This window comes from Delphinapterus leucas, chromosome 10 (genome assembly GCF_059928025.1).
Source record: "Delphinapterus leucas isolate spDelLeu-1000000601 "Yukka" chromosome 10, BTC_Dleu_Yukka2, whole genome shotgun sequence".
Lineage (NCBI taxonomy): Eukaryota > Metazoa > Chordata > Mammalia > Artiodactyla > Monodontidae > Delphinapterus > Delphinapterus leucas.
The window spans coordinates 18,532,287-18,560,123 of NC_143138.1; positions in this window are offsets into that span (position 1 = coordinate 18,532,287).

Sequence of the window (27,837 nt, forward strand, 5' to 3'; positions counted from 1 at the left end):
AAGAGTCATGTACCAAAATGTTCATTGCAGCTCTATTTACAATAGCCCGGAGATGGAAACAACCTAAGTGCCCATTATTGGATGAATGGATAAAGAAGATGTGGCACATATATACAATGGAACGTTACTCAGCCATAAAAAGAAACGAAATTGGGCTATTTGTAGTGAGGTGGATAGCCCTAGAGTCTGTCATACAGAGTGATGTAAGTCAGAAAGAGAAAGACAAATACCGTATGCTAACACATATATATGGAATTTAAGGAAAAAAAAAAAGTCATGAAGAACCTAGGGGTAAGACAGGAATAAAGACACAGACCTACTGGAGAACGGACCTGAGGATATGGGGAGGGGGAAGGGTGAGCTGTGACAAAGCGAGAGAGAGGCATGGACATATATACACTACCAAACATAAGGTAGATAGCTAGTGGGAAGCAGCCACATGGCACAGGGATATCAGCTCGGTGCTTTGTGACCGACTGGAGGGGTGGGATAGGGAGGGTGGGAGGGAGGGAGACGCAAGAGAGAAGAGATATGGGAACATATGTATATGTATAACTGATTCACTTTGTTATAAAGCAGAAACTAACACACCATTGTAAAGCAATTATACCCTAATAAAGATGTTTAAAAAAAAAGTAACGTACTTTCCACGTAAAAAGATTGGAGTTTAGCAATTATTCATCGTACTGTTACACTTTCTACTAATTTCACTGCACTGAATATAAAGTGCTTTACTGCTATTTCTTTAAGAGGGTCTCAATTAAAAACTGCACTTATAAATTTGTTTGAGAGGACTTTTAAAGTGGTTTTGAAACTACTGAAGTACATGTCTAAACATCTTACCTCTTGGGACTTCCCTGGTGGTCTAGTGGTTGAGACTCTGTGCTTCCAGTGCAAGGGGTGTGGGTTCAATACCTGGTCGGAGTACTAAGATCCCACATGCCGCACAGCTAAAAAAAAAAACAAGAAGAAACATCTTACCTCTTGGTCCTTCTCATCACTACTCCTTGTCACCTGGATTAAACTTGCAGATTTATAATACCCACAGACACAAGACTCTGACAAGAAGTCATTACTCTAGTTTTTTTTTAAGTACTCTATGAATGTATCAACTGGTATAAATGAGTTATGACTTTAAAATCCCATATAATGATGAGCTCTGTTGTTCAAAGCTAAATAATAATTTTAAACAGATTTTGTACTTTTAAATCCATGATTTTTGTATCAGGTAAATACTTTTAAGAGGAATGAAAATTTATTTATGTACCATGAAGATTATAAATTAATGATAAGAGAATACTTGGAATTGATAGGCTATTGACTGAATTAGTAAAAATTAACCACTCTTTTTAATAAGAGAACAAACATCAAGGCTGTATGTTCATGCTGCCCATGCAAATAGCTCTGGATGTTGAAAGGGGAGCGTGAGTGCTTGAGAGAGTAGCGGGATGGAGAGAGGGTTAAAACACTTGTATACTATGTAATGGGAAAAGGTTAAAACTAAAGTTTTCATTTATTCACCAGTGTTTTGATACATATGGTTACAAGTATGCATTTCTATTTTCTATATATTTACCTTTCATCAGGTCCAAAACATGAATCTGAAATTCATTTCAGTGTTTGGCTTCCTAGCAAAATGTCTCTGTGATCTCTGCCGGGCCACACAGAATGCTCTTTAGGGATCATTGTACCTGTTAATGGGCTGAATTGCACCCTCACCCCCTAATTCATATGTTGAAGTTTGAACCCCCAGTCTCTCAGTATGTGACTCGATTTGAAGATAGAGTATTTACAGTGGAAATTAGATTAAATGAGGTCTCTAGGGTGGGACCCAATCCAATATGACTAGTGTCTTTATAAGAAGATATTAGGAAACAGATACACAGAGAGGACACCTTGTAAAGACACAGGGAGGAGGAAATGGGTGTCTATAAGCCGAGGAGAGAGGGCTCTGAAGAAACCAACCCTCGTTACACTTTGGTCTTTGGACTTCTAGCCTCCAGAATTGTGAGAAAACAAATTTCTGTTGTTTAAGCCACCCCATCTTGTACTTTGTAATGGCAGCCCTAGAAAACTAACACAATACCAATTCCAAATCTAAACCAAGGCAGGTAGAATTATGCAGGACAAAGAGGAGTAGAATCTTAATAAAATCATCCCTATGACATAAGATTTTCTGAGTTAAGACATGAATAATTTTGTTCTTGGTTTATGTTATGTCTTCTCTATGATATTGTACTAAAATTGTAAGCCTACCAAGGTTCTCTAATTATTGCTTCTAAAGTATTCTTCTACTTGTATATTAAGGTTTCGGTATTTTCTGTAAGAGTTAGAAATGTCCTGATATTGATTGCTTTGCACCACTATAGCTTCAAAGCTTGGAATGATGCTTAATATGTTTTTTTCCTGACTCTACTATAATGCAAAAGAAATAGGAATACCTGCCATGAAATCAAAGGAAGACATTGATTTATGCTCTGGGAAGAACGAATTGAAAATTAAATAAAGAGAAAATAAAATTTCCTAGACCAGGAGCAAATGGAAATTGATTTAATTTAGTGAAAAGAAGTCACCTCTTTGAGTAGTCAAGCAAAGCATTAGGATCTTGCTGACTACCAGGAAAGGACAAATTAGAATTGGAAGAAACTATGAGTATGTAGCCTCCAAATTACCATAGTACTTTTCTGGTAAATTTCCCGTTTTACACAAAACATTATGTAACATTTCAGGGAATCATGATTTTTCCACCAGTAAAGTATAATGATATTAAAATATTTTCCTTGCCTTGTCTTTTAAAGAAAGATTAAATTATATTCTATCTTGCAGGCGTATAACCCATGCATTTTTGAGAGTGGTGCATGGAACATATGGACATTTCAGCTGTCTATGGTTTTCCTCATACCTTTTGACTCCCCTTAAACAAACTTTATTCTTAGAGCCGTGGACTGAAATCTTTAGAGAGTGAGAGATGGAGATAGTCATAGGTAGGGGACAGACTTCTTGCTAGTAGAAGACTGACACCACGCACCACTTTTAGACTGACAACAAGAAAGGGTCAGAGCAACCTGGCAGTCTGCCAGCTGTAAGAAAGTGACACCACTGGAGGCTGAAGAATAAATTTATATTTAAATACCCTCAGTTCTGAAGAATTATGTGGTGGAATCAGAAGGGAAGTATAGCAGGTAAAATCCTGATGACTTGAACTTTTAAAATCTCATCTTGGAGGAAAATTGCAAAAAGAAACTCTATGGGACTTAGCATAGCACAAAATGTATTGAAGAGTTGGCATCAGGTGTGTGGCGTAATTTCAGACAGAATAGGGCAGATATTGGAAAATATACATGTGTTTCTATTTGAAAGCCACCTCCAAACTCTTTGTTTTGCAGTAATTCTCCCTGAGGGGAAATAGCTAGTCTCATATCAATCATTTCAGGCAGGAAAGGAGGGAGGAAGGTTTGAAGTGGTGGCTAGGAGGATTGCCTCCTGCCCTAGCTAGACCCAGAAGACACATCCCAACAGTTGAAGTCACTCTCTGTATTTTACTTTTGTTATTCCCCAGCCTCCTTTAAAGTGGTCTTACAGATAGCTTAGTGGAAGCTATGCTTTGGGCAATTAAGAGACTAGTTGTGTCCATACCTGGGGTAAAGCAATTTCTGGCAGAGCAAGTGGCAGAAATATCGAAAAATTAATCTACAAGGGTTCAAAGTTAAACGCTTTTGCAGATTAGGAGACTAAAGTGACAAATGACCACCATCATGGACTTTGAGAGTTCACAGTAGTCACTTCTCGAGAGGACTCGGTAGAAGAATGGGCTTCCAAAATCTATGGGACAGAAGCTTGCAGCGTTACTCTTTGGGTATTACAGGAAGAACTTCCTAAAGACCTCAGAGAGACCAAAGATCATAAGCTTAAACTTTCTGTCTGTACATGAAGATCATCCAGCTCCCCAAGAACTTAGAGAACAGAAAACAATTTACCCTCCATTAAAATGTAAAAGCAAAGCACAGCCAGTTTGTGCCAAGTGTCTTGGAACAATGAGACATCATAATAACTTTAGTAGAGTTATTACTTGTTTGTAAATGAAGAAACTGTTAATCAAAACAGGGATGGTCAGCCTGATGGAAGCATGGAAAAAAACGCTCGAAATGAATTGACGATAGTGCCCATCTGAGGACTATCTCAGTTACGGAAAATCTAAGTCAAGATTAATCTTATTATGGTGCCATTGACAAGATTATTTCTACTGTGAAATGAGTATATCTGGTTATGTTAGCTTGATCTACTCAGGCTGTTTATTAATATTTAATACACTCAGATCTCTTTGTTCCAAACATATGCTTACCGAGCAACATTTTCATTATATTTTGGCTTCTCATACACACTCACTTCATCAGCAGCTTCAAAATTTCTTTATATGGGAAGATATTAGGGGTAGTGAAGTAGTTGAAAGCATGGAACTGACGATGAGAATCAGGCTGGGCTTACATAATGGGCACATCTGAAGGAATTTATTGTGTTGCTAATTGGGGAAGTTTGCAGAAGGACTAATAGAAACTGTTGGATAAAGCTGTCCAACCTGCCCTTATACATGGCATTTCTGGCACTGAAATTATTTATAAAGAGAGAATGGTTGGTCCTGTCCCTTGACACTGCATATCTTATTTAGTTTTACTTTTTTCTTCTTGGTGCTTATTACTCTTTAGCATACTATACATTTTACTTAATAATCTGGCGTTTTTGATCTCTTGCATTAGAACACTGGCTCTATTAAGTCAAGGACATAGTAGATATTCATAAATATTTTTAGTTAATCTTGCAACCATATACCTATTAGCAATAGGTGTCATCTTTGCTATGGGGAGCCTAAGACAAGGGATTCCAAATATTTTGTCTTCAAATAGGATCTCTCCTATTGTAAGATGTACTGTTGTCCAGAATGACCTTAAAACCTTTGCTATTCAATGACCTTAACACCTTGGGCTGTTACAACTCATCTTTTGATTATATAGACATATGTTTAATTCTGTAACTCCAAATACTATATTTATTTACTGACATGTCAATTTCTTCAAGCCGAAGTTTTTTTCCACTTTCTCTCTGTTTCGTTATTTTTACTTCCTTTAAAGGCATTATTATTCCATATTATATTTGGAAGTGTATCTCTTCTCAACCAAATCTCATTTTTCCTAATAATTTTGAGGGATAATGTTTCTGTTATAATTTCTCAGACATTTCTTATTCTTTTTGCCTTGTAATTAGCCAGGAGTTTAGTTTGTTTAATCCCACAGGAGGTTCTCCGAATCTGTATATCTCAATCTTAATCTGTAACTGCTAATTTAGTATTTAAAGAACAAGAAATTCTGATGGAAATGTATAGGAATATAAACATAATCCCTAAGTCTTCTCTAGTTCGCATAAAATGGCCATTTCTCCAAAGAATTCAGATATTAAAAATAGCATCTCCTTTTTCACCTCCCCACGGGAGCTTAAACCCATGTTATAACATCCTTAAAAACTGAAAATCACCTTGAGCATTTCTGTTGACTGGAAACACATTATCTCCTAAGTAGTCCATTTCATTGTCAGTTCTGAAAGATAGGAATTTCTCAATACTGAAACCAACTCTATCTCTTCACTCCTCAAGCAACTCTAGTCTGGCTCTTGTCCTCACCGTTCCTCCAAATTGGCCACCTGTGACGCTTATGACAGTAAGTCCAGTGGATCTAGGCCAGGATCATCTTACTCTCTCAGCAGCATTTGACCCAGTTGGCATTCGTGACTTCTGGAAGGCTTTCTCTGTTTTTCACTCTCACTGCGCCGCTTTCTCCTGGACGTTTGCCTGTGTCTCTGGGCATTGCTTCTCAGTCTCCTTTGCCAATGTATCTAACAATTCCCCCCCAAAATAATTTCCAGAAATGCTTTGAACCACCTGAAATATGTACCTAAATGTTAGAGTTTTCTTTTGGGTTAGAAGTAATTTACTTAGAAAAGCATCTAGTATGGAGCCTGGGACACACAAAGCACTCAATAAATTAAAATGATTCATTTTTCCACTTTGAAAGGTAACACTCATTAAGATGCATATTCTATGTTTGTTTTTGGACTTGATTGAGTGATATTTAATATCTGCAAAATTCTGAAGTGTCTTTTTGGTTAACTGATGCTTAAGGAAGGATATCATTGCTGGTTAATGATTGAAACAGATTCAAGATACACTTACTTAATATTTTTCTCAATTTTCAATTATACTCATACTTTAACCTGTAGTAATTAAAAAGAAAACAAATCCTTCTGTAATGAAGAAAAACTATACAAGCTTTGTAATCCACAACTGTAACCAGATTTGCTTTAAGGGGTTATATGTCTTGAGAAGATAGCTTAATGCAAAGTATGTGAAAGATTTAAAGGTGAAGCAAATTCCCTTGTCCTTTTCTTTAATAAACACCATCACAATTGACCTTTAAAGCTTATAAAGCTATAAGGAAAGACAAGGGCAGATGCAGTAATTTCGAATAAAAATTCGAAAATATTTAACAGATGGCCAAGGCAATCACTCTTCCTTTATCCAAAGAAATTTCAAGTTGATTTTAATTCTTATGTTGGTACTTCATAATATCAAGGTTTTTCTTATACAATAAATTGAAATAGGAAATGAACTGGAAAATAAAAGAACCATTTCTTTTGCTGGTCTTACAGAGGGCTTGAGGTAAATAGGACAGGAGCTTCCTGTGCCATAAAGAGGTGAAATATGCAAACAAGCATCCATGTTTGCTGGTTCTATGACGTGCCCAAGAAATGATCTCAGCACTGTTCACAAAGGTGTGGGAATTAGGGTTGCCTTTTATTTGACCTCAACGTTTTTTATTTGCTATATTGTCATTTAGTCTGTGAAAACGTTCAAGCTAATCTTTCCAGACTCTTATAATCAACTAGAGTGGTATTGATTTTCCTATCATTCCCCTGCCTTTGGAAATCATGAACGGGTACGAATGTGCACACTCTTATAGATGATCTAAAGCTATTCAATATGTCCTTAATTATAAATAGCTCTTTCTAAATTTACTACTGTTATAAACATCATATACTGATATATACATACATATTCTCTCTCTTATCCACCCATGTGCATTTATATTCATAGTTTTATAGTCACATATGCTACAAATTTCACTCCCAGATGTCTCACTGCCATATCTATTTGGTGCTTACCCTCTAAACAATCTGAAGCCATTAATAGACACCTGGCTATAAATGAATTGCACACACAGCTCCCTGAGAAACCCTGAAAGGAAATAAGTGTCCCTAAGCTGGCTTCAGCTCATCTATTTTCAAATCTTTCAGCTATGGGTAGGAGATATCACTCAGCATCTACTAAATGCAAAATTGAAATACAGCACAATGAACATTCATCTGCCCTTCACTATTTTCACTAATAACGAATATTTTGCCATTATTGCTTTCCTTCTATCTGTATGTTTTAATACTTTTGTTGTTAATGGTGGAGTTCAACCATTTGGAAGTAATTTGCAGACATGATGACAATTCACCTCTAAATACTTCATTATGCATTTCTTGAGAATAAGAACATTTTCCTACAAACCCACAATACAAAGAAAACACCATTAAAATTAATTTAACTATATCTATGTTATTCCACAGTGTTGAGACATGACATGAATTTTTTGAAGACTTCAGGCCAACTTTCATGCAGATTTTCCCATAGTCTGGCTCTCTTTGACCATTTTCTCATGACTGACTACATTTATACTAACTTTTTTTTGACGAAAACACCACATAGGGGGGCTTCCCTGGTGGCGCAGTGGTTGGGAGTCCGCCTGCCTATGCCGGGGACGCGGGTTCGTGCCCCGGTCCGGGAAGATCTCACATGCCGCGGAGTGGCTGGGCCCATGAGCCATGGCCGCTGAGTCTGCACGTCCGGAGCCTGTGCTCCGCAACGGGAGAGGCCACAGCAGTGAGAGGCCCGCGTACCGCAAAAAAAAAAACACCATATAGGGGATGTTGTGTATTTTTATTTGTTTGTTTGTATTGCCTTACATCACATGGCACTTAAGTTTTATTTCCCTCTTGGTGAAGATAAATTTGATCACTTGGTTAAGGTGGCACTACAAGATCTGTCCATTGTAAAGGTATCCATTCAATTTATAAAAAATCTCCCAGAAATTGGCTTTATTTGATGTACCCAAGTCTTAAGTTTCTCAATAAAGAAAAAAATCTCCATAAAAAATTGTGAGTGGTATTTTTAAAACCAATGAATATGCAGTATCCTAACATCATTTACCCAATGATTTTAGCATCAACTGATTATCTTTATCAAAAGATAATTCAATTTACAAAGTTAATTCATTTGCTACAGTTCAGCAACAACTGTATATATATACATATATATATATGCCAAATAAAATGATTAAATATGAATTTCTTAATCTTAATCTCTCCATAACATTATCCACTCCAGGATAACCTAAAATACTGAGGCCAACAAACACATTTAGACACATTTAGTTGTTTGTTGGCATATAAACGATAGGCTGGGTAAAGCTTTGGGGACCAGAGCTACATTGTTTATGAACCAGTGCTAATTAGAAATGAAGCATCTGCAAAATACCTGTGTATCAACGGGAAAATACTGTCCAAATTTTGAAATTGCTCAGAAATTACCTGGATTGCTTTTCTGTCTCTCTCACTTTATCAAGCCCTGTCCAGATTGTTTATTTAACTGGATAGAAAATGAAAGCAGAAAGGGGCATTTGGAAAGCAGAATTATGATGTCAAAACCCGTCTATAAATCTTTTATTTTCTTTCACTTTTTTCATTACACCCAGTGTGACCCAGTAATCTGTTTGGAATCAGAATTAAAAGAGCATTTGACAGTTGTGAAATGTATGTTTAAGTCGATACTTCTGATTAGTTGTACAACTTATCTTGAACAAATTACCAGATTAACTACATTATATCTTCAATACTGGGGGTATTCCACAATTTCAAAATTGGGGTCTTCTTCAAATACGAAGCTAGGAAATGTACGCATGTCTCCCTTACTGTACACTTGCTTGAGCTTAAAAAAGCTCCCTCTCCCCCTCTGGCTGATACTCCAGGCCAATGTCAACAGATCCTCCAGATGCCTATTGCTTGGATTTGTATTCTCTAATCTTGTCCATGAAGATGAAGCTTCTATATAGGATCGATTTCTTTATTAAATGCCATGCTCTAACACCAATGTCGCTCTGCAAATGGACTGACAACACCAAGGGAATGACAGAAGACACCTGAAGAGGCTCTGAGGAACAATGGTGCTTCTATTACCTGCACTCAGTCCCCAGCTCCCAGAACCACTGCAGCTGCCCTGGATCACCCCACCTGCCTACCTGCCGAGGCAATGCATTATGGGCCACCACTTCGGTTTGTAGATTCTCATGGGACAGGAAGCATCTGGGAAACAATCAACTTGAATTTTTTCACAGAGGCATTTTTAAGAGAGGCATTAGAAATAATACCAGATGCACTCTCTTACCCAAATTTGAAAAAATGAGAAAGACACAGTGGACAAACACTTCTTACACAGGTCTGGTGAGCACTCCTACTAGGGAGGTTTAACAGTCCTAGAGAAGGCAAGTAAAATTATGAAGGAATTTGAGCAATAGGAAATTACACTGAAAAATGAAAGTGAGACCTATGATTTTGGAAAGTCAAAGACGAAGTGACATTATAAGAGCAACACAAAACATTATGGAGGGTGCCAAAGCCAAGAATACTAAAAACACTTGCGACACAGCAAAGGAGGTAATTTTAGTGTCTGTAAAGTTTCACATAGTTGCAAGTAAAAAAACTGAGAACACATTTCCATCTAAAGACTTATAGGCTGAAAATATAAATTTAAGAAGTTTGACATAATTAATGGGTGACATATTCATATCTGAGGGTAAATACAAGCTAAGAATATTTGAGAAGAACTATGTGAAGGGCAACTACCTTTTTTTCTCATTAAAATAAAAATTTTCATCTATTTGCAGATATAGGCTCCTAAAAAAGTAACACCAGGGAGCAATATAACAAACCTTATAGTTCTATATTTTAGACCATGTAATTTCTTATTTTTGAGATTTGTATTACTTCTGCTTTCAAAAACACCACAATAAAGAAAACCCACAATTATACTTTTGTGTGTTGATTTCCAAATTATTATTTTTCTAATTTAAAAATGAAACACATTCATTTCTGAGAATAATAATAAAGAGGATGAATGCATTATCTCACAACTAAGTGGTTGCTACGAACATTTATTGTATTTTTTTCCATTTTCTTTTTCTAATTATTTACTTTTATATTTGGTTCACACTGTATTTACTATATTTGTAGTTGTATACGCTCATATATTGATTTTTTTTTTTTTTAATTTGTGAGGTTGGAGTCTATTAGAAGAGGAACATCTGTCTATATCACATATTTGGGCTCTTGACAGTAAAATGAAATAATGTAACAAAAACTTTACTAGGCCAATAAAATAGGTCTCCTGGTAAGGTGAGCTTTCAAAATCCTGCCAGAGCTTCTCCGTTCAGCATCATAGGTAAAAGGTCATTTGTGTGCAAATTTTTTTTGACTCATTCTAAACCTGCTGATCTATTTTAATTAATGTAAATCTGTAAGGCGTCACTTTTCTATAGCTTAGCCAATGTCACCATTCCTAACTGTCCTTGGGTGGCATAGCTCTCAACAGGCACAAGGTAGTTTTTCTTTGGATTCTGGGGACCTTCTGGGAAGAAAGCTTTAAAACTGACTCTAAGATTTGGTGACTGGGTTGGGGTGGCCATGACTTAAATCTGGGGGCAGGAAAGAACAATAAAGGTCCCGGAGAAGAACTCACTGTGAGGAGAGCAGAGCCATCTGGGTTTTCTAACAGGCTCTGGAATTTCATGGAGAAGACTTGATAACAGGGTGTGTCTGAAGCTTGTACAAACAGAGGGCTCAACTACCCTATCACAGGATCATGTTTGGGAGATACCAGCTAAGCCTAAGTGTGAACCAGAAGATCTCTTTCTCTCACCCAATTCTGCAGCACGACCAGGGCCTGTGCAGAGATCTGGGCTGCCAAGGGCATTGTAGTGCACACTGCCCCACACACAGCACCAGGATGGGAGCTGTGTAAGCAAGACCACTGTCACTGATTCCAATTTCATTTTCTCCTTCTCTTCTTAGTTTTGAAAACAGGTCTTTAAATTGAATATGACTCCATGAGTCTTTAGACATTTCAGATAGTGGCTTGAGATGGACATCTTGGACTGTCTGCTATAACAGCCAATTATTAAAGGTGGAAAAACAAATGCAAACAATTCAAACAAAACAATGTCACTGATATATCCAGTAATGCAGATTACACAATTCTCCTCAGGCATGAAGGAGAGACAAGAAGGCCGATGGCCCTAAAGAGTTGCCTTTGTCCAAATTACTATTATTCTGGATACAGAGAAGACTAACCAGGTAGAACCATCTGACATCATGAAAGATGTACCCATTCCCCAGCTGATATTTGCAATTTTTTTAATTTTGATTTTTTAAACAAAAGTTTAACCATTAAATGCACAAAGGTAAGACTGTCTTTTAATCCTATTTTCTCAGCATTGTTAACTAATTAATATAATTCCATATGAGGAAGTCCTTATATTTTAGTTTTTAAAGGCATAAGCAATTATTCCTACCATGCTCTCCATTTTTACTACTATGCTCTTCAAGTTTGATTGAATGAGAATACATATTTGCCAAAATCTGTACCCTGTTAATTTTTAATATTCACTTGACTTATTCACACATTATTGGTCATAGCTTGACCAATGATCTGTTTATGTTTTATTTAAGGGTAAGATTATAACCCACCAAATAGCTCATTGTGACCTTTGTTTACTGAATGATTGCCTTGGTAAATGTAACTCTCACTTTTCAGACAATTAAGCAAAGATTTTCAGAAATACAGAATCTCCCCAGTCAATAAGGCTTTGAACATTAACTAAATTTTAACTGTGACAAGTAAAAGACTAATATGTTCCGAGGTCCACCTCCCAACTAGTCTATGTGAATAATTTTTTTTTTTTAAGGAAAAAGAAAAATTCCCTATGCATTTAATCAGGATAGACTAGCCTATTTGGAAGCTGTCAGTTGAAACAGATGTGGTGTCACTTTTCTCGATTGGATGAAAATGTACCCCCTAAATAAATGATAAACAGGAACCAGCAGCCGCAAAGTGTAAAGAAGAGGGTGAGGGGGTGGGGTAGCCATAATATAAATAAATAAATAAATAAGAAAGCCAAAGGGGTTTTTACCAAGTGCAATGATAAATCTCTTTGGGCTGTTGTTGTTGGGTTTATTTGGAAGACAGGAGGCATCATTTGGGTGCTCCTTGAACCATGTTATCTTTACCTGTACTCAGTTTGGCAATTGCATTTTTACTTCAGGGACAGTGAAAAGGATGGAAGAAATCAAAACAAAAGAGGGCAATAAAAAAAGAGACAGTGCTCACAAACTTGAGTTATTGCTAGCATCATAATAATGTCCCTTTCAGCTAACCTTTTCACGAGGCTAGGATCCAGGAACTGAGAGTCTGTGGGAATTTTGCATCCATTGCTTCTTCAACTTGCAAAGATGGAACAGTCGGGATGAGTTACTACCTAGACAGAAAGAAAAATGAAATATTTAAAGCTGCAGAAAGTGGTAAAACTAATAAATTATATTATATCCCTGTCAGCTATTTTCTTACTATAAACTCTGGGATTGAAGTAGATGTGTTTAAAGGATAAGTGACAAAAGGGACTTTAAAGATTTGAAAATATTTATTGGGAATGTGGTAGCATCACATATGGGGAGAGATCTCTTTTCATTTGTGAAAGCATCCGAAAGATCATGTTCATTTTTTTCCAAAATAAGGATTAGTTTAGAGCATTAATATCATTTCTCCTGTCTTTGTTGAAACTACAACTCAGTACCAAAAGTAGACAAGTCAGGGACGAGCAGAATGGGAAGGACATTAAAGTGGGATCTTAGCACTAATGCTGTCAATGAGAATGCTATTTTCCCAGTAACCATTACATGACGTCCAAACTTCCATCTTCCGATCCACCATCAAGTCAGGAAGCACTTCAAGTCATGATCACAACCAGGACTCTTGTGAGTTCTTGGTTATTATTCTGGGCTGTGAGTAGGAAGAGACAGGGCACTCTCTCCAAGGTCCTTCCAACTTCGGGATGCCACTTGGCTCCCAACCACGGCCTTACTTTTAGGTTTTGTAACGGCAGACCCCTTGGTACTTCCATGTGCCAAAATCTCTTCCAGTTACTGTGGCTGCATAACAAACTATCCCCAAATTTAATGTCATAAAGTAACCATTTCTTATGCTCGTGGATTGTGTGGTTCAGGAGTTCAGACAAGATACATCAGAGATAACTTCCTCTGCTCCATTATGTGTGCCTCAGTGGAAGACCCAACGCTGGAATTAGAATCATCGGAAGGCTTGCAAATTCCCTGGTGGGGTCCAGTGGTTAGGCCTTGGGCACTTTCACTGTGGTGGCCTAGTTTTAATCCCTGGTCAGAGAACTAAGATCCCGCAAAACGCAGAGCACGGGCAAAAAAAAAAAAAAAAATCAACATCAAATAATCTGAAGGCTCATTCACTCAGTGTCTGGCTGTTAATGTTGACTGTGGGCCAGGAGCCTGGGTTCCTCTCCCTGTGGGCCTCTCCATTTGACCTCTCTAAGTGAACTAGTCTGGGCTTCCTATCAGGATAGTGGCTGGATTTCAAGGGCAAACATTCCAAGAGAAACAGAGAGAGCCAAGAGGAAGTCATATTGCCCTTTCTAATCTAGCTGTGCAAGTCATGTATTGTATTCGTACCATGCTCTATTTAATGGAAAAGTCAGAAGCCTGCCTGGGTTCAAGCAGGTGAAGGGGAGGGGGAAAGGAGGCTTCACCTCTTCATAGGGAGTAGCAAAGTTCTGGAAGAGCATGAGAGAACAGAAGTATTGCTGTGACATTTGGGGGAAATTCAATCTGCCCCAATGAGGAAACTAAAGTGCAAAATAGTTGAGACGTACTTCAACGGATGCATATCTGGCAGGTGGTGGGGCGGAGAACCAATTTCTCTTTCTTAGACTCCAAAACCTTTCTTCTTTCGAATATACAGCAGTGAGGAAATATAAAGCCCAGCTGAATGGGAGCTGTTCTCAATGTGGAAGTGACATCTTTAGGGAAATAAATGTTTATAAAGAGACAAAAATGAAAACACACTGAGCTACTTCACAAAATTGACATCATACCTGCCTGGCCTGAAGGAATTAAATATTATTTGAATGTGTTCTTGTAAATTTTAGCCATGAAGCTTTTAACTTTAAAACTCTTGAGTTTTAAATTGGTAGATATTATAGCTAAGGAATCTGAAGATGTAAACTGTATTATTGACTTTAATATGTAAATATGAAAGGAATACTCAAGGTATATATAATAACAAATCAGGACCTGAACAAAATAATGTGATATATGAGATATTTGCCAGTATCAAAGGAATGCCATTGGACAGAACAAACATTTCTGCTGTTACTCTAACAAGCTAAAATATAAAGCATGCTGAATTAAATCTGACCTTTAAAAAACTGTTAGTGATTATAACTTAATATTATATATGTTGAAAGACATAAAATGTTTTAAGTTCAAGTCATTCTACATAAATGTTATACTATGAGGGCAATCACTTTGTTGAAAATACTATAGCTAAAGAAAGAATCAGTATTAAGAAAAAAATATATATATATTACCAGGGAATAAGAGATACATTTAATACAATGACATCTTAGCCTGGCTTTTACCCAAGCAGAGCAGTAGTCAAATTCTTCTATGCAGTTAGTTTATTTGGGAGTGTGTTGCAAGGAAGCAAGGATGCAGAGAGTGAAGAGCTAGCAGGAAAAAACAACACACGGGTGAGTTTCTGCGTTAGTCACCCAATCCCAACAGAAGCTTCTGAGGACACTAACAGACCAGATCTCTCATCTCTATGCCTGGAGAATGAAATTCCATCCCTCGTAGACAATGATGCAAACGGCAATCACTCCTGGGTTGCACATGCTGAGAGCAGAGCAAGTCCCAACAGTGTCCCGCCCCCTTTATATCAGAGGAGCCACAGGGCAGGGAGTGAGAGGGATGCAGCAGAGGACGGAGGCAATGTGTATGGTCCAAATATCCCCGTGCAAGACTAGAGTATTAAAGTGTAATTGATATAAAATGAAATGCACAGACCTTAAGTTTTCAGTTCAAGGAGTGTTGACTGTTTAATATACAAGTGAAATCATCATTCTAAACAAGAAATGATTGTCACCATCACCCTAGAAAATTTCCTGAAGTCTCCTTCTCATCAATTCTCTCAAACACTTTATTATTTCTATCACATAATATTGAGAGATTAACTTAAATTTGTTAGTCTGCTTTATAACAATATAAATGTAATAAAAATATATACTCCAATGTATGACTTTTTTCACTCAACATGTTTTTCAAGTTCATCCCTGTTTTTATGTGCATAAGTTGTACATTTGTTTTTATGGTTGGGTAATATATTTTTTTGTTGGAATATGCCACAATTTGTTTTTCCGTATTTTTTTTGAATTTTATTTTTTATACAGCAGGTTCTTATTAGTTATCTATTTTACACATATTAGTGTATGTACGTCAATCCCAATCTCCCAATTCATCCCACCACCACCCCCTTACCACTTTCCCCGCTTTGTGTCCATACACTTGTTCTCTACATCTGTGTCTCTATTTCTGACCTACAAACCAGTTCATCTGTACCATTTTTCTAGGTTCCACATATATGCATTAATATATGATATTTGTTTTTCTCTTTCTGACTTACTTCACTCTATATGACACTCTCTAGATCCATCCACATCTCTACAAATGACCCAATTTTGTTCCTTTTTATGGCTGAGTAATATTCCATTGTATATATGTGCCACATCTTCTTTATCCATTCGTCTGTCGATGGGCATTTAGGTTGCTTCCATGTCCTGGCTATTGTAAATAATGCTGCAATGAATATTGGGGTGCGTGTGTCATTTTGAATTATGGCTTTCTCTGGGTATATGCCCAGTAGTGGGATTGCTGGGTCATAAGGTAATTCTATTTTTAGTTTTTTAAGGAACCTCCATACTGTTCTCCATAGTGGCTGTATCAATTTACATTCCCACCAACAGTGCAAAAGGGTTCCCTTTTCTCCACACCCTCTCCAGCATTTGTTGTTTGTAGATTTTCTGATGATGCCCATTCTAACTGGTGTGAGGTGATGCTCATTGTAGTTTCGATTTGCATTTCTCTAATAATCAGTGATGCTGAGCAGCTTTTCATGTGCTTCTTGGCCATCTGTATGTGTTCTTTGGAGAAAAGTCTATTGAGGTCTTCTGCTCATTTTTTGATTGGGTTGTTTGTTTTTTTAATATTGAGCTGCATGAGCTGTTTATATATTTTGGAGATTAATCCTTTGTCCATAGATTCATTTGCAAATATTTTCTCTCATTCTGAGGGTTGTCTTTTCGTTTTGTTTGTAGTTTCATTTGCTTTGCAAAAGCTTTTAAGTTCCATTAGGTCCCATATGTTCATTTTTGTTTTTGTTTCCATTACTCTAGGAGTTGGATCAAAAAAAATCTTGCTGTGATTTATGCCAAAGATGGTTCTTCCTATGTTTTCCTCTAAGAGTTTTATAGTGTCTGGTCTTACATTTAGGTCCTTCATCCATTTGGAGTTTATTTTTGTGTATGGTGTTAGGGAGTATTATAATTTCATTCTTTGACATGTAGCTACCCAGTTTTCCCAGCACCACTTATTGAAGAGGCTGTCTTTTCTCCATTGTATATCCTTGCCTCCTTTGTCATAGATTAGTTGACCATAGGTGCATGGGTTTATCTCTGGGCTTTCTATCCTATTCCATTGATCTATATTTCTGTTTTTGTGCCAGTACTATACTGTCTTGATTACTGTAGCATTGTAGTATAGTCTGAAGTCAGGGAGTATGATTCCTCCAGATCCGTTTTTCTTTCTCAGGATTGCTTTGGCTATTCGGGGTCTTTTGGATCTCCATACAAATTTTAAGATTTTTTGTTCTAGTTCTGTAAAAAATGCCACTGGTAATTTGATAGGGATTGTAATGAATCTGTAGATTGCTTTGGGTAGTACAGTCATTTTCACAATATTAATTCTCCCAATCCAAGAACATGGTATATTTCTCCATCTGTTTGTGTCATCTTAGATTTCTTTCATCAGTGTCTTATAGTTTTCTGAGTACAGGTCTTTTACCTCCTTAGGTAGGTTTATTCCTCGGTATTTTATTCTTTTTCTTGCAATGGTGAATGGGATCGTTCCTTAATTTCTCTTTCTGATCTTTCATTCTTAGTGTATAGGAATGCAAGAGATTTTCTGTGCATTAATTTTGTGTCCTGCAACTTTACCAAATGTATTGATTAGCTCTAGTAGTTTTCTGGTAGCATCCTTAGGATTCTTTATGTATAGTATCATGTCACCTGAAAACAGTGACAGTTTTAGTTCTTCTTTTCCAATTTGTATTCCTTTTATTTCTTGTTCTTCTCTGATTGCCGTGGCTAGGATTTCCAAAACTATGTTGAATAATAGTGACGAGACTTGACATCCTTGTCTTGCTCCTGATCTTAGAGGAAATGCTTTCAGTTTTTCACCATTGAGAGTGATGTTTCTTGTGGGTTTCTCGTATATACCCTTTATTACGTTGACATAGGTTCCCTCTATGCCCATTTTCTGGTGAGTTTTTATCATAAATGGGTGTTAAATTTTGTCAAAAGCTTTTTCTGCATCTATTGAGTTGATCATATGGTTTTCATTCTTCAACTGGTTAATATGGTGTATCATATTGATTCATTTGTGTATATTGAAGAATCCTTGCATCCCTGGGATAAATCCCGCTTGATCATGGTGTATGATCCTGTTAATATGTTGTTGGATTCTGTTTGCTAGTATTTTGTTGAGGATTTTTGCATCTATATTCATCAGAGATATTGGTCTGTAATTTTCTTTTTTTGTAGTATCTTTGTCTGGTTTTGGTATCAGGGAGACGGTGGCCTCATAGAATGAGTTTGGGAGTATTCCTTCCTCTGCAAATTTTTGGAAGAGTTTGAGAAGGATGGGTTTTAGCTCTTCTCTAAATGTTTGATAGAATTGACCTATGAGGCCATCTGGTCCTGGACTTTTGTTTGTTGGAAGATTTTTAATCACAGTTTCAATTTCATTACTTGTGATTGGTCTGTTCATGTTTTCTATTTCTTCCTAGTTCAGTCCTGGAAGGTTATACCTTTCTAAGAATTTGTCCACTTCTTCCAGGTTGTCCATTTTATTGGCATAGAGTTCCTTGTAGTAGTCTCTTACGATGTTTTGTATTTCTGTGGTGTCTGTTGTAACTTCTCCTTTTTCATTTCTAATTGTATTGATTTGAGTCCTCTACCTCTTTTTCTTGATGAGTCTGGCGAAAGGTTTATCAATTTTGTTTATCTTCTCAAAGAACCACCTTTAGTTTTATTGATTTTGGTATTGTTTTCTTTGTTTCTATTTCATTTATTTCTGCTCTGATCTTTATGATTTCTTTCCTTCTACTAACTTTGGGTTTTGTTTTTTCTTCTTTCTCTTGTTCCTTTAGGTGTAAGGTTAGATTGTTTATTTGAGATTTTTCTTGTTTCTTGAGGTAGGATTGTATTGTTATAAACTTCCCTCTTAGAACTACTTTTGCTGCATGCCATAGGTTTTGGATTGTTGTGTTTTCTTTGTAATTTGTCTCTCGGTATTTTTTGATTTCCTCTTTGATTTCTTCAGTGATGTCTTTGTTATTTAGTAATGTATTTTTGAGCTTCCATGTGTTTGGGTTTTTTACATTTTTTTCTCTGTTATTGATTTCTTATCTCTTAGTGTTGTGGTCAGAAAAGATGCTTGATATGATTTCAATTTTCTTAAATTTACCGAGGCTTGATTTGTGACCCAAGATGTGATCTATTCTGGAGAATGTTCCATGTGCACTTGAGAAGAAAGTGTAATCTGCTGTTTTTGGATGGAATGTCCTACAAATATCAATTCAATCTATTTGGTCTATTGTGTCATTTAAAGCTTGTGTTTCCTTATTAATTTTCTGTCTGGATGATCTGTCCATTGGCATAAGTGAGGTGTTAAAATCCCCCACTATTATTGTGTTACTGTCAGTTTCCTCTTTTATAGCTGTTAGCAGTTAGTTGCTTTATGTATTGAGGTGCTCCTATGTTGGGTGCATACATATTTATAATTGTTATATCTTCTTCTTGGATTGATCCCTTGATCATTATGTAGTATTCTTCCTTGTCTCTTGTAACATTCTTTATTTTAAAGTCTATTTTATCTGATATGAGTATTGCTACTCCACCTTTCTTTTGATTTCCATTTGCATGGAATATCTTTTTCCATCCCCTCACTTTCAGTCTGTATATGTCCTTAGGTCTCAAGTGGGTCTCTTGTAGACAGCATATATATGGGTCTTGTGTTTGTATCCATTCAGCAAGCCTGTGTCTTTTGGTTGGAGCATTTAATCCATTCACAGTTAAGGTAATTATCAATATGTATGTTCCTATTAACATTTTCTTGTTATGTGTTTGTTTTTGTAGGTCCTTTTCTTCTCTTGTGTTTCCCACTTAGAAAAGTTCCTTTAGTATTTGTTGTAGAGCTGGTTTGGTGGTGCTGAATTCTCTTAGCTTTTGCTTGTCTGTAAAGCTTTTGATTTCTCCATCGAATTTGAATGAGATTCTTGCTGGTTAGTGTAATCTTGGTTGTAGTTTCTTGCCTTTCATCCGTTTAAATATATTGTGCCACTCCCTTCTGGCTTATAGAGAGTTTCTGCTGAGAAATCAGCTGTTAACCTTATGGGAGTTCCCTTGTATGTTGTCATTTTTCCCTTGTTGCTGTCAATAATTTTTCTTTGTCATTAATTTTTGTCAATTTGATTACTATGTGTCTTGGCATGTTTCTCCTTGGGTTTATCCTGCCTGGGACTCTCTGCACTTCCTGGACTTGGGTGGCTCTTTCCTTTCCCATGTTAGGGAAGTTTTCGACTATAATCTCTTCAAATATTTTCTTGGGTCCTCTCTCTCCGTCTTCTCCTTCTGGGACCCCTATAATGCGAATGTTGTTGTGTTTAATGTTGTCCCAGAGGTCTCTTAGGCTGTCTTCATTACTTTTCATTCTTTTGTCTTTATTCTGTTCCACAGCAGTGAATTTCACCATTCTGTCTTCCAGGTCACTTATCCATTCTTCTGCCTCAGTTATTCTGCTATTGATTCCTTCTAGTGTATTTTTCATTTCAGTTATTGTATTATTCTTCTCTGTTTGTTTGTTCTTTAATTCTTCTAGGTGTTTGTTCTTTAATTCTTCTAGGTCTTTGTTAAACATTTCTTGCATCTTCTTGATCTTTGCCTCCATTCTTTTTCCAAGGTCCTGGATCATCTTCACTATCATTATTCTGAATTATTTTTCTGGAAGGGTGCCTATCTCCACTTCATTTAGTTTTTTTTCTGGGGTTTTATCTTGTTCCTTCATCTGGTACAAAGTCCTCTGCCTTTTCATTTTGTCTATCTTTCTGTGAATGTGGTTTTCCTTCCATAGGCTGCAGAATTGTAGTTCCTCTTCCACAATTTGTTTATTTATTCCCTCATTGATGGCATTGCATTTTCCACTTTTTAGGAATCAATGAATAAGGTTGCTATGCAAATCCTTGTACCAGCCCTTCTGTGGACATTTGAGGAGTTCTACATGTGATGATGCCATGTTATAGTCCTACTAGTTGTTCCACATTCTTGCCAATTATCTTACTGTGGGCTGCTATGGAAAATACCATAGACTGAGTGGATTTACTTCTCACAGTTCTGGAGGCTAGGAAGTCCAAAATCAAAGGGCCAGTATTTAGTGTCTGGTGAGAGCTCTCTTCCTGGTTTGCAGACTGACGCCTTCTTGCTGTATCTTGACATGTATCTTCCATGTCTGTTCTTATAAGGGAACTAATCTTGTTCGTGAGGGCTTCACCCTCATGACCTAGTTACCTCCCAAAGGGCTCCACCACCGAATATCATCACATTAGGGATCAGGGCTTCTACATACACATTTTGGTGGAACACAAATATTTAATCTATGGCATCAATGTTGTATATTATCTGTTTTGTTTCATTTTGTAATACTCATTCTAGTGGGCTTAGAATGGTATCTCCTTCTGGGTTTAGTCTGCATTTCCCTAAAGAATAACAAAGTCAAGCACCTTTGTAGGTGTTATTTGGCTATTCCTTTATCTTTTGTGTCATATCTGTTCAATTCTTTGCCCATTTTTAATTGAATTGCATATTAGTTTTCTATTGCTGCTATAACAAATTATCAATACCATAAAACTTAGTGACTTAAAACAATGCAAATTATTACCTTTCTAACCTCTGTAGGTTAGAAATCTGACACAGGTCTCATTGGACTAAAATCAAAATATTGCAGAGTTTTGTTCCCTTCTGGAGGCTCTAGGGGAGAATCCCTTTCTTTGCTGTTCCAGCTTCTAGAGGCTGCTCACATTCCCTATCTTATGGTCCTTCCTCCATCTTCAAAGCTAGGAATGTTGTGTCCCTCTGAGCATTCTTTGAAGTCACATCTCCCTTTCTCTCTGAACTCAGTATTGAAAAGATTCTCTGATTTTAAGAACCCTTGTGATTAGATTGAGCCCACCCAGATAATCCAGAATAATCTCCTCCTCTCAAAATCCTTCATTTTTATTCCACATTCATTTTGCCATGCAAAGTAACATACAGGTTCCAGAAATTAGGAAGTGGGTATCTTTTGGGGGACTCATTATTCTGCCTACCACAAGTCCCTTGTTTTCTCATTATTGACCTGTAGGAGTGTTCTATATTTTCTGGATACACACACACACACACGCAAACACACACACACTGTTTTTCCTCATCTGTAGTCTCTTTTGGTGAGCAGAGAATTTTGATTTTGATGAAGTCCAATTGATAGATTTTCCTTTCATGTCCTTTTCATTTTTGTACTTTTCGCATCTTTAAAAAAATTTACTTACTGCAATATTGTGAGGATATTCTCCTATGTTTCCTTCTAGGAGCTTTATTATTCCAGCTTTTATGGTTAGGTTTATGACTCTCCTTGAATTAGCATATGAAGTGATAACACACTTCATAGTTCTTGTCTTTCATAAAAATATCTAGTTGTCCCAGTACTGTTTGTTAAAAGATATCCCACTAAATTGAATTGGTGTTATGGCCATAATTTAGTTCTGTAGGTCTCTTTGTGGTCTGTAGGTCTGTTACATTGATCTCTTTGTCTATGCTGATTCCATTGTCCCACTCTCACATGATTGCAGCACTGCATAAGTTTTGAAATCAGGTATGAAAAGCCCTCAATTTTGTCCTTCCTTTAACAATTGTTGTAGTTATTCTAGGTTGTTTACATTTTGATGTAGATTTTAGAATCAGCTTGTCAATTTCTACCAAGATCACACTGAAATTTTGATTGGGATTGCAATGTTTCTGTAAAGAAATGTGAGGAGAAGGGATATATTGAAAATATTGAGTCTACAGATCCTTGGATATAGTATTTCTCTCCATTATTTAAGCCTAAGAGCAAACATCCACTCTTTTTACCAAATTTGGGAAAGCACTTCCGATATTTCACTATTATAAAGTTAGCTGTAGGTTTTTCATAAATGTCCTTGCTATTAAGGAAGTTTGCCTAATTCTGTAATTTGCTGAGAGGTTTTATTATAAATGGGTATTGGATTTTATCAAGGGCTTCTTAAATCATCAGTTGAGATAATCATAGGGTTTTTCTCTTCTGTTCATATGGTGAATTACATCAATTTATTTTTATAATGTTAAACAAACCATACATTTCTGATGTAAACCCCCCTGGGAATGATACATTATGCTTTTTTTCTGTATTGAGGGATTTGATTTACTGTTATTTCTTATAGAATTTTGCATCTGTATCATGAGACTTTCTGATCTGAAAGCCTGAAATACTTTTCTTTGCCTGAATTGTCATTATCAGGTTTTGTTTCAGTTACACAAACCTCATAAAAATGAGCTGGGAAGTTTTTCTGTCTCCTCCTAAAATTGGTATTGTTTCTCACTTCTTAAAGTAGAAACTGAGATAGTTGTTATTACATTTTTCCTCTTTGCTAGTAAATATACTTCTAGCTATAAATTTCCTTCAAAGCATTGTTTTATTATCATTCTACAATTTTTGATATGTTGTATTCTCATATTCATTCCGTTTGAAATCGTTTTGAATATCTCTTGTGATTTTTGTTCTTGACCATAAATTATTTAGAAGTAATTTTGCTTAAATTCCAAATATTTGGGAATCACCTGCATCAGTGTTTATACAATGTAAATATATTGTGAGCCACAGATATAAATTTGTATTTTCAAATATTCATATAAAAAAGTTCAAACAAAACAAATAAAATTAAATCTAGTAATATGTTTTAAGTCAATATCTCTAGCATAAATCATTTCAACATGTAATCAATGTAAAATTATTTAAAAGATACTTTACACTTTTTTTGTACTAGGTCTGTGATATTTAATGTGCATTTTACCCTTACAACACATCTCAATTTAGCTTAACCACATTTTAAGTGTTCAAGAGGCACATGTGGCCACACGTTACCATATTAGACAGCATAACCCTAGCAAGGTGGAATTCTGCTTTTTCCTAGGAGTCCCCATCTTAGGTCTCTGTCTCTGCTAACATACTTGATTTAGAAATATTAAAAGAGAAACTAAGGTTTGCACAGATCCAATTTCCTATTACAATATCTGTACAATACACAATTTAGTAAGCTCAGACCTGAGTTCTATTTGTGAGTGTAGAAATTGAGTAGTAACTTCAAGTGGTCATTTAACTTTTCTGTTCTCAGTTACTTTAGCTGTTAAAAGATAAGCCACCTTCTTATGTTTCAAGGCATTGTTGGACAGATTAAATAGAATAGCAGATGTGAAAGCAACGTCTAAATGTATAAATATATCTTACATTCGCACAACATGTATTATTAATATTTTTTCAAGTTCTTAGAAGATGAGTGTTTGATAACAAAAACATCGCTCTCCCATGCAAATGCTCACTCCTTTGGATAAAGTCTGTATCAGTATATGGGTAGTAAAGTGAGAAAGCACTGACATAACATGTATACCTCACTTCAGGGATAAAGGACATTTTCATGTTTTGCTTTCTTTGTGCAACTGAGCTCAATATTCAGTATGCATTTCTCTTTGATGTTGTTGTCTTTATATATATATATATATATATATATATATATATATATGTATGTATTACACGTTCTCAGGAAATATCCACAACTTAACCAATTCCTGGTTTATCATTTCTTTGAGGAGGATTTATCCTAAATGAATATTTGAAATGAGCTACTTTCTAACTGTATGAGAGAAAAAGAAACAGGGAGTCTCATATATAATGTTTGCACATGATTAAAACAAATTCTTCACTTCCTTAGGCCTCATGACTTTCAACCCATCACTCTTCATTACACTGAGTTCCATTTTTATGTGCTTTTATATTAGAAAAACAAAGAGTTAGCGATTCCAGTAGTTCAGTATCACTTTCTGCCTTCTTCTTTCATCTTGGTGGAGAGCAAAAACATTTGGAGGTCGTGTTTATTGAGTCACCCTACACAAGGCATTAGAGGCTCCAACAAGTCGTATTTGCAAGTAACATGCATATTGTTCTGGGGCAGCATTCATTTGTTTCAACCTCCTCACCTTCCACTCTCTGTCCTCACCACACTCACACAGCCCTTGGGTTTTACTGAGTTTAATGACTGCTCTTAAATGTTATGGGAAAGAGAGCAGAGTCAGGAAAAAATAGGTGCCATAAAAAATGTGCAAGCAAAGTAGCATTGTCACTGGTACTGCTGGAGTGCAGATCACAGCGCGATGGCCTCTGTGTAAGTCTTTCCTGCGCCCAGTGAAAAATGAAAACAACATTGTAATAAATTAGCTGGAACTACACTTCCCTAGGGTTCAGTGACAGCATGATAAATAACCCTATGCATGTACGATCTGGCTTTCCCTCTGCCAAGGTTTTCTACCATAATATTTTCAGGCCTTAAGTCATGGTCATCAACGCTTGATTAATACAAGGAGGGAAAGTTAAGATAACACTAGGGTGTATTTCCTTGGACAATGCAAGATATTAACAGTATAATATTGTATCTGGGTTAAGTTTTTATTGGTCATTATAAGGGTGATCATTTTCATATATAATTAGTAGTTGAAATGTTCCAACCTTTCACATAAAGTAAATACCTTGAATAAACCTAGAGGCACCTCTTAAGTTTGTTTATCTCTGATTTTTGAGGTATATTTCCTGGACCTTATTTTCTAATTTTTGTGAAGAAGGTGCTTAAACCTCGCAGCATGATTTGTGTGCAAAATTTATTCCTCAGTACATTTTCCATTACATATATATGGAATATATATGTGTATAAATATATAAATTATGTATATAATACAACTGTGTTTTATAAATATGTATATTACATTCACTTAACCCGAATCCATCAAATAAATTCAGTTATATTTGTATAACTTTCACAGGGAAGGATTAACTTAGCATATAATTTTTCTAGCTAAACTACTATTGTTAGAAATAAATCTGTATTTACTCATTCTAGTCCAGTCATCTTTTTCTTCTGATGAATAAAAGGTAAGCCAGAAACATTTCTTTGTCATTAATTATTGCACTAGAGAAAATGAATGTTCAAGTAAATAACAATAAAACTGATTTTTACTGAAAGCAAAACAAGAATACAGGGCTTCCCTGGTGGCTCAGTGGTTAAGAATCTGCCTGCCAATGCAGGGGACACAGTTTTGAGCCCTGGTCCGGGAAGATCCCACATGCCGCGGAGCATTTAAGCCCGTGCACCACAACTACTGAGCCTGCGTTCTACAGCCCACGAGCCACAACTACTGAGCACACACACCGCAACTACTGGAGCCCACGTGCCTAGAGCCCGTGCTCCGCAACAAGAGAAGCCACCGCAATGAGAAGCCGGCGCACCGCAATGAAGAGTAGCCCCCACTTGCCGCAACTAGAGAAAGCCCACATGCAGCAACGAAGACCCAACACAGCCAAAAATTAATTAATTAATTTTAAAAAAGAAGAATACAAATTTTGTTTTCATTTTTTGAGAGATGGCTTCCATAATTAACTCCAATATACTGACATAAGTTAATCACTATACGTACATGTAATTTTTGTCTTATTTGGTCTCCTCTTTTAGGCCTTAAAGAATATCATGAAATCAGATTCTCATGATTCTTTTTACTTGGACTGAACGTGTTTGTATATGTATGTGCACAGCTGTGCTGTGTGTTTCTGTATTTAAAGAGAGTAATAAAGGCAACTATTATGTTTTCAACACTTAATATATACCAGGTACTATTTTAAGAGTTCTGTATTTTTTAAATCTTATTTAATTTTCAAAATGACTATATGGGTAAATACTATTATACCCTCTTTTTAAAAATGAGGAAAGAGAAGCAAGTAATAAGTTTGCTGAAACCATTCAGTGAGAAAATGGTAAGACCAGAATTCAAAACCTGTAAGTCTGTCTCGGGAGCTTCAGCTCCTAACCAGTGTGCTATACTTCAAAAAGAAAGCAAAGGCAGAGAAAACAGCATAATTACATCACATGGCCTTTCCCGTGAAATATACTTTCTTTATTCTCAAAGCTAGGTATAACTGGATTTCATGGAACTCTTATAAATCATGCTCAAGGAGAGATCCTTCTGATTAAATTCACCACATTTCCATCACTCCTTTACGATGCCCATTCCACTTGATTTAAATAAAAAGTCAAATTAAAATTGGACAGATCTGAATGATCATAAAAATTGCCACAGTACATCCAAGCTTTATTAACATGGAAACACACTGTATACTGAAAATTTATTTAGTAAAAGAAATGGTCAGTAAAGGGGAGTTTTACTGGTCAGTGACCCAAAGCAGGATCTGCGTTTATTTATCTTGCAGAAAAAAAATACTTCACCGGATAGGAACCGCATCTTATTCATCTTTATGGCTCCAGGACCCAGTTCTGAGTATGACACCTAACAGGCACTCATTAGATATTTGTTACATCTGACACGCCTAATTGACTCCAACATATTCATCAAAATATTTTATTTCACAATTTGGGTCATAGGAGATTTCACGTGGAATAAGTAGTCTTCAAAAGACTTTGGGTTGCAAATGACAAAAAAAAATTCTTGCTCTATCTAAAATAGGAATTTATTAGAAAGGACACATGGAACTCTAGATCAAAAGATACTGGATTTTACCAGGCACTAGAAACAAACCAGAGTGGCCCCAGGAAGCCCAGTTGATTCTTTCTCTCTTTGATCACATGATCTATCACTGCTTGTTCTCTCCTCAGAATCCCTTCCCTCATCTCCTTCTTCGAAGCCTATATTTTTCTGCCACTTCATACACATGACAGAAAACAGTAATCCAACCCGATCCCTACATGAGCTCCCAGATTTAGTGCCACCAACTAACTGACTCAAGCTCTCCATGGTCCAATTCTAAATTCCTGGGAGCAAGAATTCAGTTGATCTAGCTTGGGTCAAGAATCCACCTCATGGTTCCCTGGTTTACTGCTACTCAGCAAGAGGCCATGAAAAACAGGTTCTGAAAGGTGAGCGCAGGCAGCTGCTCCAAAAAAAGACAAGTGTG